The sequence below is a fragment of the Silene latifolia genome, chromosome 11 (assembly GCF_048544455.1).
Source record: "Silene latifolia isolate original U9 population chromosome 11, ASM4854445v1, whole genome shotgun sequence".
In the NCBI taxonomy this organism is placed as follows: domain Eukaryota; kingdom Viridiplantae; phylum Streptophyta; class Magnoliopsida; order Caryophyllales; family Caryophyllaceae; genus Silene; species Silene latifolia.
Window position 1 is genome coordinate 77,272,654 of NC_133536.1, and position 20,516 is coordinate 77,293,169.

The following is a 20,516-nucleotide window of genomic DNA, read 5'->3' on the forward strand; positions in this document are numbered from 1 at the left end:
ACGCCTCAACTACTGGTCTCAACGGGTAATCCCCAACCCCTGGGCCTCGATCATCGACCTGGCTGCCTCTAACTCAGCACGGACCCGAGCAAGCTCCGCCGGATCTGCAGTGCCCTACAAAACACAATAACAGATCCTCAAGATCTAAAAACGTGAAATACAACACCAAATACACAAAACCAACACAAAAAACGTACATGAGAAAGCCGAGCCTCCCTCGTAGCCAGGTCACCAGCAAGCGCCCTCCAGCGGTTAGCCATCCGCCATAAGTTCTGGTGACTTACAGTCGTCACCTACAAAACAAAAATGTCCTTCAATACAATGTAAGGCAAAGTATAATTGGAGAAAGTGTTCAAGTCAGGAACTCACCCTCAGAACAATCAACCTCCACTCCATGCCGGCATCGGTCACCTCGGCCACCGCGGACTCCGGTAAGCGCAACTGAAGCTCCTCGCCACCCGGCCCCTGAAAAGTGGTCTCCGTCGGGAAAGCTGGGGGCTGAGTCCTCATCAGCGGGTACATTTCCTTACCATGGCTGGCGAGCCTTTGTCCGCAAATATCCAAGGACACATCCCGAAGATGCCTCGGGTACATTTCCTTATCATTGGCTGGCGAGCCTTTGTCCGCAAATATCCAAAGACACATCCCGAAGATGCCTCGGGTACATTTCCTTACCACAGCTGGCGAGCCTTTATCCGAAAACATTCAAGGACACATCCCGAAGATGCCTCGGGTACATTTCCTTACCATGGCTGGCGAGCCTTTATCCGCAACCTTTAAAGGACACATCCCGAAGATGCCTCGGGTACATTTCCTTACAACAGTTGGCGAGCCTTTGTCCGCAAACGCGCAAGGACATATCCGAAGATGCCTCAGGTATGACTCCTTCCTATGGCTGGCGAGCCTTTGTACGTAGTCTAACGGACTTTAAACGACCCGCACGGACAGTCGACAGACTCTAAAATGTTCCCGACGACAGGTCCTTGACTCGTACCCTCGAGTCGCCTTGGCGTCGCCCTTCCCGACGGCAGGTCCTTGGCCCGAATCCTTTCGAGCCGCCTCGACGTCGCTTGGGTCTCCAGGTTGTAATCTTTGATTGACCTGGGGACTCAACTTTGACTTTTGCCCTGTCCAAGCCTCAGTCAAAGTGGGGGCTCAGAGATACCCGAGATCTCGCCGAGACTCCAACAAACACCCGATGATTATCGGACTACAACATGTTTTGGAATCGCAGCGTTTGATTGACAGTTTGTGTACAACTTTACGTCGGAAAACTTAAAACGATTTCGAAAATAAAACATTTCAAAACATTTCAAAAATACCTGGAGTGTTTAATGCATGACGACGGGGTCGCAATGACATTAACTAGAGTCAAAATCGACACCGGACCAAAAACCGACTCAAAAATTCAAATCCCGACTCCAACAACGAGTCAAACCGAGTCAACCACAAAAAACAAACATTTCAAACCTTCTATGCTAAGATTTCCCGGATTTATGTTTGGTCAAGTACCAAACATATGACTACAAATCCTAGGATAGAACAAATCATGATTGCGTTTGTTGTGAAAGCGACAAACACGGCTCAAGACCCGCGACGTGGCTCGCGCCTCTTTGAGCAGCCCAAGTGGCCACGTCGCTCAAAACTCACACAACCACTCATTCTCCTATAAATACCCCTCAAATGCCACCCATTTGAGACTTACGCGAGTGTCCGCCCCCTGTTTTCTCCCTTAAAATTCTCAACTCGACTTCTTAAGTCACAATCCGACGCGTATTTACGACCTACCGATCGTAAATACAAGCCTTACACATTGTTTGGTACCGTCATCGTGCATTAAATCACTTGACCGACCACTTTGACCACTACACCATCACTAAACTTTTAAAACACTCTTTTACTTACCAAAACGGTTTTAAACCGAGTTTTTTCCGATCAAACGAGTTGTTACGCTTACGTCGGTCACTCGCCATAACCAAACATGTAAGTATGAGGGTGTAAAAATCCTCTTTTATTATGTTTTCATTTGTTTCATGACTTTAACATGCATAACATGAACCAAAACATGGAATAAACGAGCCAAAACTGATTTTTGGTCTGAGGTAGAAGCCCCTTAGGTCGCCAACTGGCCCGCGCCTAAATGGGGTATTCAGACCAGAAATCAACCGTGTTTGTTCTCGTCATTTCCCTTAATCCTTTTTTCATATTTGTAATCGGTTTTCACCATTTCAAGTATTTTTGAACCATTTTTATTTCATTGCACATGTTTTAACCATAAAGCATTTTTCACCCTTGGTTCTTCATACCATGACGGTTAAATCCGTGTTTCGGTGATAATATTTGGTTAATGACATTTAGAAGGTATTTTAAAGCCTTTTATTTCATTTCTTCACATTTCCAAACAAACATATTAGTCACCAACACAAAATCATCCTTGGTTCTACATACCATGCCGGATTTTAACCCGAGTACGATGATGAGTATCGACTAATTACATTCAAAATGGACTTAAAACAATTAGTCCATAATCATTTTTCAAAACTATTCATGTCAAGTTTGTCAAATCGAACCCGACACCGAATATTATCAAATAATGATGATTATTCGAGTCTAGTTCTTCAAATCAACAAATGCGGTCTAAACGACCCTTTCAAATCAAACCGGGTTCAAATACCCATTTTCAACACGTTTTATAACGTTTTCTAAATAGTCAGAACACGGCATACAACCGTTGGCTAACCCGCGCCTAAACAGGCTCTCCATTTCTCATTTTCAAAACCAGAGGGAGGCCCCTTACACCGCCGGCTGGCTCGCGCCTCTTATAGCCGTCTGGTACAGGGCCTGTTCCCTTCTAGCATTAGTCTAGGACGATCTCGACTCCGGTTAGCCCGGATATAGGACGGATCAGATGACTATTCGATTATTCAAAACCAAATTTGCAAAATGCCTTACTAAGACAAATGGATCATGTTATGCACCCTAAACCTAATACGGTAAATGGATGTTTAATTTCCATCTTGCATGCAAATCAACCATTAATCCAACTCGACATCTTATACTTGATACTTGGATTAAATCAACCGACTTAGAAAGCTCTCACATGTTAGGTTTAAATCATTGGATGTGCATTCATGCATTTAAACCGTTTTACCAACTTTTGCATTCAACCAACCAAGATCGATCAGTAGAGGCCGCTAAACGCGGGCGGGATTGGGTGTCTGATTAAAGGGCTTCCCAATACGTACCTTCACCTGTTACTCAAAAACTTTGGATAGTGGACGACCTTATCCAGGGCGTACGAGAGTCATTCTAGAGACAGGATGCTAAAGAGGGACGATTTCCTTATCTTTAGTACCTATGTCAAACGCTGCTTTGTGCTTCGATTTGACCGAGGTATAAAGTGGAATTCGAACGGGTTCCAGCCATCCCACAAATGCTTGGTCGCGACTCCGAACATCTCTAATCGTTTCGAGACCATTACCGAGACGAAACCGACCGATCTAAAACGATCCGATCGAAAGCATTTTTACGCCGCCGAGCGTGGCTTTCAAAAAGACCGTTGTATGTCCACAGATCGGCTGGGCTTGCAGGTGGGCCATGTCCACAATACCAAAGACAGCTTTCACGTCGAGGTATGGCCATTATGAGTATGTGGTGATGTCGTTTGGGTTATCTAATGCACCGGCTGTGTTTATGGATTTGATGAACAGAATCTTCAGACAGTTTTTGGACAAGTTTGTGGTGGTGTTTATCGATGACATCTTAGTCTACTCCAAGACTAAGGAGGAGCATGAGGAGCATCTGAGGATTGTGTTGCAGACCTTGAGGGAGCATGAGTTATATGCTAAGCTGTCCAAGTGTGAGTTCTGGTTAGAGAGAGTTGCTATTCTGGGGCATGTGATCTCTAAGGATGGGGTAGCTGTGGATCCGGCAAAGATTGAGGCAGTGACAAAGTGGGAAGCACCAAAGAATGTTGCTGAGATAAGGAGTTTCTTGGGTTTAGCTGGATACTACAGGCGGTTCGTGAAAGATTTCTCCAAGATTGCTAGACCTATGACAGCTTTGATGAGGAAAGAGAACAGGTTTCGTTGGGATGAGAGTTGTGAGATGGCGTTCAAAACATTAAAGGAGCGTTTGACCACAACTCCTATCTTAGCATTGCTTGAAGGGATCGAGAACTTTGAGGTTTATATAGATGCCTCAAAGAATGGGTTGGGATGTGTGTTGATGCAGAATGGTAAAGTGATTGCCTATGCTTCTAGGCAATTGAAGCCTTACGAGGAGAACTACCCTACACATGATCTAGAGTTGGGTGCAGTGGTGTTTGCTCTCAAGATTTGGAGACATTACCTTTATGGGGCGACCTTTAAGCTATTTTCTGATCATAAGAGTCTCAAGTACATCTTCACTCAAAATGAGTTGAACATGAGATAGAGGAGGTGGATGAAGCTGATTGGCGATTATGACATGGATATTATCTACCATGAAGGGAAAGCCAATGTTGTTGCAGATGCTTTGAGTAGGAAGAGTGTACATTCTTTGTGTACAGCTTTATCTTTGATGAGGTTGAGAGATGAGGTGGGGAAGTTTGGGATACATATGATGCAGAGAGGGGATGCCATGGGAGATTTGGCAGTAAAGCCTGATCTTTATGATGATATTCGAGGTAAACAGGCGTTGGATCCTAAGATAGTTGAGTGGAGAGCTGGAGTAGAGAAAGGGACAGTGTCTCGATTCTCTATTCATACAGATGGTAGTTTGAGGGTTGATGGGAGGTGGTGTGTCCCTAATGATGAGGAGCTGAAAAAGACAATCATTACAGAGGCACATGTAAACCATATTCGGTACATCCAGGTGGTGACAAGCTGTACAAGGATTTAAAGAACACGTTCTGGTGGCCTGGGATGAAGAAAGAAACAGCTGAGTTCGTGGCCCATTGTTTGACATGCCAGAGAGTTAACAAGGTAAGATTCAGTCTTTAGAGGTACCTGAGTGGAAGTGGGAATCCATTTCTATGGATTTTATCGTGGGCTTGCCAAAGAGTCAACATGGTAACAATATGATATGGGTAATAGTGGATCGACTGACCAAGTCAGCTCACTTTGTGCCAATGAAAGATACATGGACTAAGGCACAATTAGCCATGGCTTATCGGAAGAATGTGCTAAAGTTACATGGAGTCCCTAAGGACATAGTATCTGACAGAGATGCGAGATTTATCTCAAGGTTTTGGAAAGAGTTGCAGGAATCTTTGGGAACAACTTTGAAGATGAGTACAGCATTTCATCCTGCGACAGACGGTCAAACTGAGAGAACGATCAAGACTCTTGAGGATATGTTACGAGCTTGTGTGATGGACTTTGGTGGTAGCTGGGAATAGAGGTTGGATTTGATAGAGTTTTCTTACAACAACGGCTATCACACTAGTATTGGTATGGCACCGTTTGAGGCCTTATATGGGAGGAGATGTAGGATTCCGATTTGTTGGGACGACAATGCTGAGGCAGTGGTTCTAGGACCAGAGATGGTACATGAGATGGTTGAGCAGATTAAGATGATCAGGGAAAGGATGAGAGCGGCTCAGGATAGGCAAAAGAGTTATGCAGATCTACATCGCCGGGATATAGAGTTTCAGGTTAGGGATAAGGTTCTTCTGAAAGTGTCTCTTATGCGTGGGGTTATGAGATTTGGGAAGAAAGGCAAGCTGAGTCAGAAGTTCATAGGGCCTTATGAGATCTTAGAGCGGGTTGGAGAGGTTGCATATCGTCTGGCTTTACCAGCTGCGTTAGAGAGGGTGCATAATGTGTTTCATGTATCTCAACTGCGGAAGTATGTGAGTGATCCGTCACATGTGTTAGAGGCAGAGAGCTTAGAGCTAGATGAGTCCTTGTCATATCTTGAGGTGCCTAAGCAGATTCTTGACCGGAAGGTTAGGAAGACTAGGAGTGGTGAGACAGTTTTGCTTAAGATCCTTTGGTCTAACCACGAGTTTGAGGAAGCTACATGGGAGACAGAGGACGCCATGAGAGAGCGTTACCCTTTCCTTTTTGATCAGGTATGTATGGTTACGGGGACGTAACCTTGTTTCTTTTAGGAGGGTAGGAGATGATCGCGAAGAGTTTTAAGAGCTTTTATACCTTTTTATGTTGTGTCGGTATGTTTGTTGTGGTTGAGTCGGGTTGAGTTTGGGTTAGTAACATGTTTTATGTCGAGTATTTTTTGGTTGTTGTGTCGGGAGTGTAGTAGTATGACTTTGTTTTGTTGTGGTTTGAACTTCGGGGACGAAGTTCTTTTTAAGGAGGGAAGACTGTAATACTACGGTTTTATGAGTCTCTGGGTACTCTATCGAGTGGGCCTTACTCTGTTGAGTAAGGGTGTTTTACGATTTAAAACAGTTTCTGACCTGTTGGGTACTCGATCGAGTAGGCGGCACTCGATCGAGTATGTCAGCTACTCGATCGAGTAGCCGGTTTACGGGGGAATGATTTGTCGTGTTTTGTTAATAATGCGATTTAATATATAAACACTTCCGTCACTTTCTTAATACACTTTTACAAACCTAATTACTTTCAAAAGAGAAAACAATCTACGTTCTTCGCATCAATCGCATTATTGGCAAATCCCGGAGCTTGGAAGGTCGGAATTCACCTTTCTTTACACCTTTGTGATCCTTGCGTCGAGGGTAAGATCTACGTACTGTTTTTATGGTATTTCATTAAAGTTAGTTAAACCCTAATTTGGGGATTTGGGGGTTTTGTTGTGTTTCTTGATTGGTAGTAATTGTATGATTGTATGTTAGGAGGTGGATTCGTAGAAGAGGCCTTTTCATAACAGCTGTTGAGATCGTCTGACTGTGTTGCTTTCCAGGTAGGGTTTCCCTACTCGGTATTAGTCCCATAATGTATCGTTGGTGTTGTGTGATTGTTGATTGCTATCATACGAGTATTGTGATGGTTGTTGGTGTTGATTGCTGATTAGTAGTTGTGATTGTTTGTATCTGTATGTGTTCTTCGGGGCGCGTCCCTGGCTGAGTGGAGTCACTTGCGGGAGTGGCTTCACGCCCATTATTCGCCTTCTATGGAACCCGCCACAGAAGGGATGTGCACATTAATGAATTTGGGTTTATCGCTCGACGGAGATGAGCGGGGATTAGGTGGGAACGGCTGCGGTCCCCCACTGGCGGCGTGGAGTGACCTGTTGCGATGGGCACTCTGGCAGGGCTACACACTTTAGTGTGTAGTCAGTATTGTGGAGTTGGGAATGGAGTTCGGAGTATATCTGTGATGCGTGAGCTGTGTTGATTGTGTTGTTGGATTATATAAATTGTGTGATTAGTACTGACCCCATTTTATTGTTTTAAAAACTGTGGTGATCCATTCGGGGATGGTGAGCAGTTGTTGAGCAGGTATGAGTCGAGTTACATGGGATAGCTGGGATGTGCCACTTTCAGATGATAGAGTCTTCCGCTATAGCATGAGTAGTTTATTAGACATTTCATTTAGTTGAGTAAACAGTTGGTTTTGAGAACATGTAACCGTATTTTGGTTTTGGTTTTGGATTGTATCTTATTCACTAAACTTATACTATTTAAATGTTGTTTCGTTATTGTCATATGATTATCATTGCCTCGGGAAACCGAGATGGTAACATCTTTATACCTGGGTGGTCCTGGTAAGGCACTTGGAGTATGGGGGTGTTACATCGTGCTTAAGATAACTCTATCCTAAGACTTTAGTTTGGTTCTACCCGGTTGTTACAAGACTCTACTTATCTCAATGTTGTTCACTCAATTGAACGGAGGAGATAAAGTTTAAGTACAAAACACGGGATCCTCGAACTCGACTAAACGACTAGGTGCAACACAACAAACTCGGTCAATAAAAGACTCAAAGATAAATAAATAAACTTGCAAAATGACTAAATGATTTTGAAATTATAAACGATTTTGCATAGTTAATTTACTCGATAAAGCATAAGTCTTTTTCGGTTTAAAACTCGTTTGTTGCTCACTTGTAAAAATGAATTAAGCAAGGTATTTATAATGTTTAAGTAGTATACTTTAAACATTAAAATATCTTACACTCATAAGCACAAGTGATTAAAAATAATGTAAGTCGTTTGCTTGGGCAACATGCACAAGACAACCGAAATTCTTCTCCAAGCAAACCGAGTATTCTTCCTCAAGAAATCGGTACATACTCAAGCAAGAAATCACGTTAGGCATACACAAATATGGGTTGGGTTTTCATCAATAAACAAGCATAAATAGTTGTGTTTATGGGAACCATAAACATTTCCATAAATGTAAAAAGCAAATAACCCATTTATAGAAAGTGTCTTATTGTGCAAGCAAACTCCTTAGCAAGACATTGAAAGTTCTATTTTCTTCAAAGACATCAAAGCATTTTCAGAAAATTATTTATGAACATTGAAAGCATTTTAACAAAGGTTCAAATATTTTCGAAATAACTCTTTGAAGAACGAGTCAGAAGTAACAGTTGACTGAGCTGTTGTTTTTGCACCTAAACGTAAATTCAAGTTAAAGATCTCCTTACAACACATGACTTTAACACTATTGACAATCTTCATCTTTGATCTTCTTGATGACTTTCTTGATAGCCTTGAATTGATAATTGAATCATCATGCTACATGGTTAAAACTTAAGAGGCACACAATTAAATAAACAATAAGATTAATTTGTCTTAAGGCATCATCAACAATAACTAATCAAATTAGGTTTCTTCAGACACACACAACAAAGGCAGATGACACACGCACTATTGGTCGATACTTTAGGTCTTAACCCAACGCTAAATGACGGAAGGGCAAGACGATCTCTAAAAAGGGTTTCTAGGACTCAGGTATTATATAAGATTTAAGATGTATGTGATTCATTTTATTTACTATGTTAATTTGATTAATAGTTGCAATTGAATTTTGGTTGAAAGGGTATTCAAAACCCTACAAGCCCTTCATCTGTAGGATTGTCCATATTCCATTTTCATATCAACTGAAAAAAAAAGTAAGAAATAAGCTAATAGAATATTGAGTTGAATAAGAGCAACGGCTCTTATTATAAGCGTATATAAGTGATGAGCGCCTATTTCTACTACATTTTGGCACCTTTTTGAGCTCATTTGGTAACATTTAGGGGTGGTTTTTGACGATTTTTACATTGTTTAACCAATTCCGAATGCTTCACCATTTAGCATGAATTCAAGTGAAGATTAAGAAACCAAAAGAATGAGAGAAGTGTCCAAGGAAGAGCCAAGAGAAAGCTTGAAGAAACACCACGAAAACGCCTTCCAAAGGATCAAAGGAAGCAAGAAAGAAAGACGCGTTCCAGGGCTGAACTCGCACCGTGCGAGTTTCCAGACACCAGAACTCGCACGGTGCGAATTTTCTGGGTTTGATGGCGTTTGTTAGCGTTTTGTATTACGGGCCTTCCCTTTTGTTAAGCCCATAATTAATTAGGTTACGGTAGATTATAAATAGAATGTTTGCAAGTAGGTTAAGCATCTTTTGTTCACTTTAATTAATCAAAGTTGTAATTTGGGAATATTATCATCTTTTGAATTGGGGTTTAGATCTAATTATGGAGAACTAATCTCCTCTCTTAATCCGACTCAAGGTTTAATTTTTGGTTGTAAGACTCTTTAATCCTTCCTTAATTTTCATTATCATTGTTAATCCTTTTGTGTTTATTGATTGAATTTTGGAATCCTTGTTTATATTGAGTAATTAAGTGTGATTTCCTTGTTGCTTAATTAATCAAGTTCCTTAATTTATTGTTGTTGGGATTATTAAGTGTGATTTCCTTGTAATCCCATCTTTGCAACACCTTGTTATTATGCTAATGAATGTGATTTCTTCTTGGCTTAATTAGCAAGTAAAGGATTAACTTGTAATTAGGCATTAATTGTGATTTCAATGTGTCTAATTACCTATATTAAATCTCTTGTGCTCATATCTTCTTGTTAATTTGACCAATGTATGTGATTTCTACTTGGTAGAATTGATAAGTTGGGTTATTTGATTAAGTGTGATTTCCTTGTCATTTGGCCATTACTAAGGAGATTTATAAGATTTATCTTCACAATAGAGTGATAATTTATAATTAAAGGATTGATTGAGGGGTTTTGTCAACTAAAGTGCCAAACTTTGGGTCGGGTTAAGTCTCTCTTAACATTGATTAATTTCCATCTTAAACTCTTGATTGTTTACTTGCCTTGCACTCTTGTTTGAATTTGCCTTGCTTTGTTACAATTAAAAACCAAACCAAACCCCCCCCCCCCTTTTTTACATAATTGTTGTTACTTTTCTCACAATTGTTCTAATTACTCTTTTAATTTCACTTTTGCAAAACCCATCTTCTCTTGGGTTCGATCCCTTGCTTGCTATTTTACTAGTTTTTAATTAGTGTGTTTAGTGTGTTTAGTGGTATATAAATTGTTAATTTGGCCGTCTTTAAGTGCGACATTTTAGGCATGTCAAATTTTGGCGCCGTTGCCGGGTAAGGTAACGGTTTTGCTAGTGTGTTATTTGTGTTTTAAAATAGTTGTTTTAGTTACTCTTTGTTTCTTGTTGTTAGTGTCTTGTTCATCACTTGTGTGAACTTTTTGATTGTGTGCTCTTGTGTAGAGTTGTTTATGGTCAATACTAGGAATTCAAGTGAACCACTTTTACCTTTCAATCCGGAGATTCAAAGATCACTTGCTTGGATAGGAGGAGGTATTAGAAGAGATAACCCGGTTATTGAAGAAATTGATCCCGGTTTTCAACAAGACCAAAGAGAAGATAACAACATCCCTTTTGAACAACCCATACCCATACAAATCATTATGGGTGATCTTGAAGACGAGAATCCACACCTAGATGGTGCAAGAGAGAACCCACCAAGGCCTAGAACCATTAAGAAACTTACCGCCCCGGATCTCACACAAGTGCCCTTGTGTATCTCCTTTCCGGCCTTGGCGGAAAATGCCACCTTTGAGTTGAAGTCCGGGCTCATTCACCAATTACCCCAATTCCATGGACTTAGCACGGAAGATCCCAACAAGCATCTCAACAAATTTCATGTGGTTTGCTCAAGCATGAAGCCAAATTGGGTTACCGATGAGCAACTTCAACTAAGGGCCTTTCCTTTCTCAATCAAGGACGCGGCAAATGATTGGCTTTATTATCTCCCTACCGGGAGCATCACCACTTGGAATCAAATGAAGAAGGCTTTCTTAGAAAAGTATTTTCCCGCTAGTCTCTCATCTCAATTGAAGAAAGAAATAAGTAATGTTGAACAAATGGATGGGGAGAACTTGTATGAGTATTGGGAGAGGTTTAAACAACTTCTTGCTAGTTGCCCATACCATGGGTATACCGACCACGACCTTCTCTTGAACTTTTGTGGTGGTCTACTTGAGGATGATGCTAGAATGATTAAAGCCGCCACCCAAGGTGGAATTGAATACATGTCGGTCCAAGAAGCAAATGAGTTGATTGAAAGGTTGGTAGGAAGCTCTAGGAATTTTGGGAGGAGAATTAGGAAGACAAGTGGGACATCCTCTTCAAGGCAAAGCTCCAATCATATGGAGGAGAAAGTTGATTTTCTTACCAATTTGGTCAAGGAACTTACAAAAGGAGGTGGGATTGCTTCTCATGTGAAATTTTGTGGTCTTTGTAATTACCTAACTCATCCCACCGATGGGTGTCCATCTTTGCAAACGGAGGAGGCAATTGAAGCGGTGAAGGCTATTGGGTTTAGAAAGTTTGACCCCTATTCCAACACTTACAATGAAGGGTGGAAATCTCATCCAAATATGGGTTGGGGTGGAAACCAAAATCAAAACCAAAATCAAAATAAAAAAGGGGCTTCAAACTCTTCATTTCAAAAGCCAAATCAAAATCAAAACCAATCCCAAAATTCCTTGGAAGAGATGATGAAAACACTTGCTATGAATCAAATGACAATGCAAAAAGAAAGCCAAGCCTTGCTACAAAATACCAAGGAATTTCAAAATGCCGTGCTTCAAAAAAACCGACTCACCGACTCTGGGTTTGTTAACCTTGAGACCCAAGTTGGTCAAATCCTTACTACACTCAATTCTCAACCCACCCAAGGAGGGAGCCTCCCTTCTTACACCATTCCTCCACCCACCAAGGAACAAGCAAAAGCGGTCTCTTTGAGGAATGGTAGAGAGTTGGTAGAGGCACCCAAGGCTCCTAAGAAGACAAGACCACCTCCTATTGTTCATGAAGTGGAGGATGTGGTTGAAGATGAAATTGAAGTGGTAGTGGAACAAGGGGAAGCATCTACACCTCAACAAGTAAGGGTGAATGAACCGCTTCCGGAATATGAGCCACAAGCTCCATTTCCAAGTGCTTTGAATGATACAAGGATAATTGACAAGAAGACTTCAAGCCTTTATGATATCTTTCGTAAAGTGGAGGTAAACATTCCTCTTCTTGATCTTCTTAGTAGTGTGCCCAAGCATGCAAAATTTTTGAAAGAGTTGTGCACTACTAAGAGGACCAACAAGGCAAAAAGCATGAAAAAGGTAAGGGCTAGTGAACATGTGTCGGCAATTTTTCAAAAACGTTTGCCACAAAAATGTAGTGATCCGGGCATGTTCACCATCCCTTGTAAAATTGGAGACTTGGATTGTCAACATGCTATGCTTGATTTAGGTGCATCTATTAATGTCTTGCCCAATTACCTTTATGAGTCACTCAAGTTAGGACCTTTGAAACCGACTCGTACGGTCATTTCTTTGGCCGATAGGTCCAATATCTATCCTAAGGGGGTTTTGGAAGATGTCTTGGTGAAGGTGGGGGAAATGCTTTTCCCCGCCGACTTTTATGTGATTTAAATGGAACCCGAGAAAGGCTCCACTCCCATTTTGTTGGGAAGGCCTTTCATGAGAACTTCTAACACCAAGATTGATGTATTTAGTGGACGCCTCACAATGGAATTTGAGGGGGAAAAGATTGAGTATAACATACATGAGGCTGTGAAATACCCATCCGAGACTTCATCCTTGTGTTTTCTTGAAATTTTTGAGCCAATTGTGCAAACCGTGTATGAATTGTGCAAAGTTGATGCATTAAATGTTGTTTTGACTAATGGATTGGTTGAAGAGGATACGGGGTATGCTTTGTCTTGTGATTTGCAGGAAACAATCAAGGACTTAGAGGAAAATCCCCCAATGGAAGAATGGGAAGAAAAGGAAGAAATCCGGAGAGCAGCACTAAACTCGCACGGTGCGAGTTTCCCATCTCCAGAACTCGCACGGTGCGAGTTATGCCCTGTCCAGGAAATTTTCTTCCTTTCTTCCAAATTGTTAGAAGAACTACCAAAAGAGAAACCCGTTCCCTCTATTGTCAAGCCTCCTATTGTTGAATTGAAGCCCTTACCAAGCCACTTGAAGTATGCATTTCTAGGAAATGAAGAAACTTTGCCGGTAATTATTTCAAGCAAGCTTAGTAAGGAGCAAGAAGAGGCTCTCATCCGGGTTCTTAAGCAACACAAGGAAGCAATTGGGTGGACAATGGCCGACATCAAAGGCATTAGTCCCACTTTATGCATGCACCGGATTCTTCTTGAAGATGAAGCAAAACCCGTTCGACAACCACAAAGGCGTTTGAATCCTCCAATGATGGATGTTGTGAAGAAAGAGGTACTCAAACTCCTTCATGTAGGTATGATCTATCCTATCTCCGATAGTCAATGGGTTAGTCCAACCCAAGTTGTCCCAAAGAAACCCGGGCTAACGGTAGTCGAGAATCATGAAGGTGTTTTGACCCCCACTCGAGTTCAAAATGGGTGGAGGGTATGTATCGACTACCGTAGGCTAAATGCCGTGACCCGAAAAGATCACTTCCCGCTTCCCTTCATGGATCAAATGTTGGAGAGGTTAGCGGGAAAAGCTTTTTATTGTTTTTTGGATGGCTACTCGGGTTATTTTCAAATCTCAATTGCACCCGAGGACCAAACAAAAACAACCTTCACAAGTCCCTTTGGAACGTTTGCCTATAGAAAGATGCCTTTCGGTCTTTGTAATGCTCCGGGAACGTTCCAAAGGTGTATGATGAGTATCTTTTCGGATCATGTTGAGGACTTTATTGAAGTATTCATGGACGATTTTACCGTTCATGGCCAATCGTTTGAAGATTGTTTGAGTCATCTCACTTGGGTTTTGAAGAGATGTATTGATACCAACCTCGTTCTCAACCATGAGAAATGCCATTTCATGGTTGATGAAGGAATAGTCTTGGGACATGTGATCTCCTCTAGGGGGATTGAGGTTGATAAGGCAAAGGTCGATACCATTCGCACCTTGCCTTATCCTACTAATGTGCGTGAAGTGAGGTCTTTCCTAGGTCATGCCGGGTTCTACCGGCGTTTCATTAAGGACTTCTCCAAGATTGCCGCTCCTCTATGCAAGCTATTTCAAAAGGATTGTGAATTTGTCATGAGTGGAGAATGCAAGGGAGCTTTTGATATGCTCAAGGAGAAGCTTATTTCGGCACCTATAATTCAACCTCCCAATTGGAATGAACCGTTTGAGATAATGTCGGATGCAAGCAATTATGCCCTTGGCGTGGTACTTGGCCAAAGGGTAGGAAGAGCACCTCATGTTATTCAATATGCATCGACAATGATGAATGAGGCTCAAAGAAACTATACAACTACCGAGAAAGAATTTCTTGCGGTTGTGTTTGCTTTGGAGAAATTTCGACCTTATATTCTTGGAGCCAAGGTCATCATCTTCACGGATCATGCCGCCTTAAGGCATTTGGTGAACAAGAAGGAGTCCAAGCCCCGTTTGATGAGATGGGTGCTACTTTTGAGTGAGTTTGACGTTGAACTCAAGGACAAGAAGGGCACAACTAATACGGTGGCGGATCACCTAAGTCGAATTGTGCAAGAGAAGACTCAAGAGATCTTGGAATCACCAATACAAGCTTCCTTTCCGGATGACACACTCCTAGCATTGTCATCCATTGAGCCATGGTATGCACATATAGTCAACTTTTTGGTCTTACAAGAGTTTCCAAAGGGTCTTTCTCGCTCTTAACGGGACAAGATCAAGAGTGATGCCAAGCACTATGTGTGGGATGACCCATATCTTTGGAAATTTTGTGCCGATCAAGTTATTAGGAGATGTGTCCCGGATACTGAAATCCTTCCAATTCTTAAGTTTTGTCACGAGTATGCTTGTGGTGGGCATTTTGGAGCCAAGAAAACGGTTAGAAAAGTCTTGGAAAGCGGTTTCTTTTGGCCCACCTTATTCCGAGATGCTCATGCCATGGTGAAGACATGTGATAGATGCCAAAGAGTTGGCAACATTTCAAAAAGAGGAGAAATGCCACAAACCCCCATGATCTATTGTGAAATATTTGATGTGTGGGGTATTGACTTTATGGGACCCTTTCCTGCATCTTGTGGCAATATTTATATACTTTTGGCGGTGGACTATGTCTCCAAGTGGGTGGAGGCTAAAGCCACCAAGACCGATGATGCAAAGGTAGTTGGAGAATTCATCAAAACCAACATCTTTTCTCGGTTTGGTTTCCCAAAAGCCTTGATAAGCGACCGTGGCACTCACTTTTGCAACAAAGCCATTGGAGCTCTTCTCAAAAAGTATGGGGTGATTCACAAGGTATCCACGGCCTATCACCCTCAAACCAACGGCCAAGCCGAGGTTTCCAATAGGGAGATAAAGGCCATCCTTGAGAAAACGGTAAATCCCGATCGCAAAGATTGGAGCTTGAGATTGGATGATGCCTTGTGGGCCTACCGCACGGCTTACAAGACACCGATTGGGATGTCACCGTACCGACTACTTTTTGGGAAGCCATGTCATCTACCCGTAGAGATTGAACATAGGGCCTATTGGGCGATTAAATCCTTCAATTTGCAAATGGATGAAGCGGGACTCCATAGGAAGCTTAAACTTCATGAATTAGAAGAGATTAGGAATGAGGCTTATGAGAATGTATCCATATATAAGGCTAGGACAAGGGCATGGCACGATAATATGATTGCGAGAAGAGTTTTTCAAATGGGAGAGAAGGTCTTGCTTTTTCAATAGGCTTAGACTCTTCTCCGGGAAATTGAGGTCTCGATGGATGGGACCATATGAAGCGGTGAAAGTTTTTCAACATGGAGCAATAGAAATCAAGTGTTTGAAGACCGGGAAAGTCTTGAAAGTGAATGGACAACGACTTGAGCATTATTATGAAGGCATTGAAGCGGGTGAAGTGGAAACACTACACCTTATTGATCCCATTTACGAGGCTTAATGGAAAGTGCAACTTTGTCGAGCCATCGACGTTAAATAAATGGCAACAGTTTGTAAATATTTCTTTCCCTTGCATATTTAAATTCCGCATTGCATTGTCTTTATTGCATTTGTCATATTGCATTGTTTATATTGCATTCTTCATATTTAAATTAATCGCATCCTTTAATTCTTGCATAATGAATTAAATCATTTGCATTTTCACTAATGTTTTTGGCATGTTAGAATGGTTTAATGTGTGTTTTAGTGATAGGATACCAACTCAAGGGTATATGTGAAGAAAAGAAGGAAGAATGATGGGTAAAAGAATTGGCTAGAATGGAGAATTAAGCAACAAAAAAGTCATCTCCAGCAGCAAAGTCGCACCGTGCGACATTCCTGTATGCCAAACTCGCACCGTGCGAGTTTCTGAAGAATCGCGCATTTCAGCTCGAATTTGGTCGACACTTAGCATTGTTCTTCCCCAATTCTCTTAACATTCTACCTCTCTCTTCATCCATAACCCTAAACCCCTAAAATCACCCATCAAAACCTTCTCAAATCACCCAAATCAAGCAATTTACCTTCAAGTTTTATCAACTTTCATCTCCCAACATCAATTTGGGCGAGGTAAATTGCAGAAAAGTCACGAAACAACCATCATTTCGACCTAGGGTTTTGAAGAATTGAAGAAATTGAAGATTTTGGGTTGCAAATCGGATTGGAGGGACGACTTTAAGCTTTTGTGGTTAGCATTCATCAACCAACAACACAAACAAGGATCAAAGGGAGGTATAACACCTTATTCTTCTCCTTGTCATTTCTAGTTTACTAGACTTCGAATTTGAGTGCTTTAAATTCGAAATTTAGTTGTTTAATTGTGTTGAAGTTTGTCCCTAAGCAATCTTTTAACTTGTGAGGTGTTTTTATTCCAACAAATAGCTAATTAGTACTTCATTTTTGTAGTGCATATTAGGTGTTTGATCATTTGCCTCACCCAAATCTTTTCCAAAAAATTGTGTTTTCTGAAAATTTAATTGTTCTACAATGGGCAAAGGCAAAGAAACTGCGGCTTCCTCCTCAAAAGGACCCAAGGGAGCCGCGGATTATGATGAAAATGAATATTCGGGTAAGGAGGGCCTCCGAGACAAGGCCCTCTCAAATTGGAGGAAATTTGCTTCGGTGTCAACTATTGTACAAACCAAATTCTTGGACGAAAATGTTCTTTCTAAATTGGGAATGCTTGACTTGACCCGAATGCTCTTGGCAAAAGTTTTACTTGAGGCCTACACTCACATGGCCGCCTACACCCGAAGGGGTGTTACTTTTGAGTTTCTATCTTCGTTGGAAAAAGTGAAATTGGGAAGGGACAAGGTGTAACACCCCCATACTCCAAGTGCCTTACCAGGACCACTCAGGTATGAAGACATTACCATCTCGGTTACCCGAGGCAATGATAATCAAACAACAATAGAGAAACAACGTTTATTATAAATAGTTTAGTGAATAAATACAATCCTCAAACCAAACCAAAAGTACGATACATTATTCCAAACTGACTGTCTAACTGAAATGTAAATAAACTAAAGGCTACAGCGGAAGACTCCTATCATCATGTCGTGGCATCCCAGCTATCCCAGTACTCATCTCAATACCTGCTCAATATCTGCTCACCATCCCCGAATGGATCACCGCAGGTTTACAAAACAACACCGGGGTCAGTACTAATCACACAATCAATATAGATAACAATAATAAGATAAACAGACAGCTGAACTGTCACACACATACACACACACCAATTCCCATCATCTCAATCTCGATCGTCCCCTTTGGACTACGCGATGGGGGACCACAGCCGTACCCACCAAATCCCCGCTCATCATACCGAGCGATAACCCTGTCCATTAATGTGCACATCCCCTTCCGTGGCGGGTTCCACGAAGGGCGAAACTAGGGCGTGAAGTCACTCCCGCAAGTGACCCCACTCAGCCGAGAACGCATCTCGAGAACCATCAACAGCAATCACAACCACAAACACAAGACAATCATTATATCAAACAACCAAATACAAAGACATCACCAATATCCCATTATGGGACTAATCGAGTAGGAAATCCTACCGGAAAGCACAATGATCAGGACGGTATCAACAATCGTATCAAAAAGCCTCTTCTACGAACCCTCCTCCTATCATATAACACATAAAGGCTACACATCACATACTACCCATAAAAACCCCCAATCTCTAAATTAGGGTTTAACCAAAACAAGGGAAAAACAATAAAAAGGGTACGTAGATCTTACCCTCGACGCAAGGAATCCAACGATATAAACAACGACAAGAATCGACCGTCCGAACTCGGAATTGCTAAGAATGCGATTAGGAAGATGAACTTGTTGCTTTCTCTCTTAAACAGGGTTTTAGGTTTTGTAAAAGTGATTTAAAACAATGACGACGATACTTAAATACCTTAATCGCATAATTAACAAAACCCGAGAAAACTCCCCGTAAAACCGGACACTCGATCGAGTACCCAAGGTACTCGATCGAGTACCCCCTTACTCGATCGAGTACCCCAGCTACTCGATCGAGTACCCAACAGGTCAGAAACTATTTTATTTCGCAACTCACCCTTACTCGACAGAGTAAGGGCTACTCGATAGAGTACCCTAAGACTTATAAATACGGAGTATTACAGTCTTCCCTCCTTAAAAGGAACTTCGTCCCCGAAGTTCAAACCACTACTAACAAAGGTACTCCCACAACATTCCCGACTCAAAAGCCAAACAAAATAAACAACATAAGACATGATACTAACCCAACTCATCCCGACAAACATACCGACACTACATATAAAAGGTGTATAAAACTCTTAAAACTGCTCGCGATCATCTCCTACCCCCCTAAAAGAAATAAGGTTACGTCCCCATAACCATACATACCTGATCAAAAAGGAAAGGGGAACGCTCTTTCATGATATCCTCTGCCTCCCATGTAGCTTCCTCAGTCTCGTGGTTAGACCAAAGGATCTTAAGCAAAACTGTCTCACCACTCCTAGTTTTCCTAACCTTTCGATCAAGAATCTGCTTAGGTACCTCAAGATATGATAAGGACTCATCTAGCTCTAAGCTCTCTGCCTCTAACACATGTGACGGGTCACTCACATACTTCCGCAGCTGCGATACATGAAACACATTATGCACTCTCTCTAACGCACTTGGTGGTAAAGCCGGACGATAAGCAACTTCCCCAACTCGCTCTAAGATCTCATAAGGCCCTATAAACTTCTGACTTAACTTGCCTTTCTTCCCAAATCTCATAACCCCACGCATAGGAGACACTTTCAAAAGAACTTTGTCCCCAACTTGAAACTCTATGTCCCGACGATGTAGATCTGCATAACTCTTTTGTCGATCCTGGGCTGCTCTCATCCGTTCCCTGATCATCTTAATCTGTTCCACCATCTCATGCACCATCTCTGGTCCTAAAACCATTGCCAAAGACTTTGTCGTCCCAACAGATTGGACTCCTACATCTCCTCCCGTACAAAGCCTCGAACGGTGCCATGCCAATACTGGTGTGATAGCTGTTGTTGTAAGAAAACTCTATCAAGTCCAACCTCTGCTCCCAGCTACCACCAAAATCCATCACACAAGCTCGCAACATATCCTCAAGAGTCTTGATTGTTCTCTCGATCTGCCTGCCGTCGCGCAGGATGAAATGCCGTACTCATCTTCAAAGTTGTTCCCAACGATTCCTGCAACTCTTTCCAAAACCTCGATATAAACCTCGCATCTCTGTCAGACACTATGTCCTTAGGGACTCCATGTAACTTAAGCACGTTCTTTCGATAGGCCATAGCCAATTGTGCCTTAGTCCATGTATCTTTCATTGGAACAAAGTGAGCTGACTTGGTCAGACGATCCACTATCACCCAAATCATGTTGTTACCTTGTTGACTCTTAGGCAAACCCACAATGAAATCCATGGAAATGGATTCCCACTTCCACTCAGGCACCTCTAAAGACTGAATCTTACCTTGTGGTCTTCTCTGTTACCCTTTAACTCTCTGGCATGTCAAACAACGAGACACAAACTCAGCTGTCTCTTTCTTCATCCCATGCCACCAAAACGTTTTCTTCAAATCCTTGTATAGCTTGTCTCCACCTGGATGAACTGAATATGGTGTGCAATGCACCTTTGTCATGATCGTCTTTTTCAACTCCTCATCATT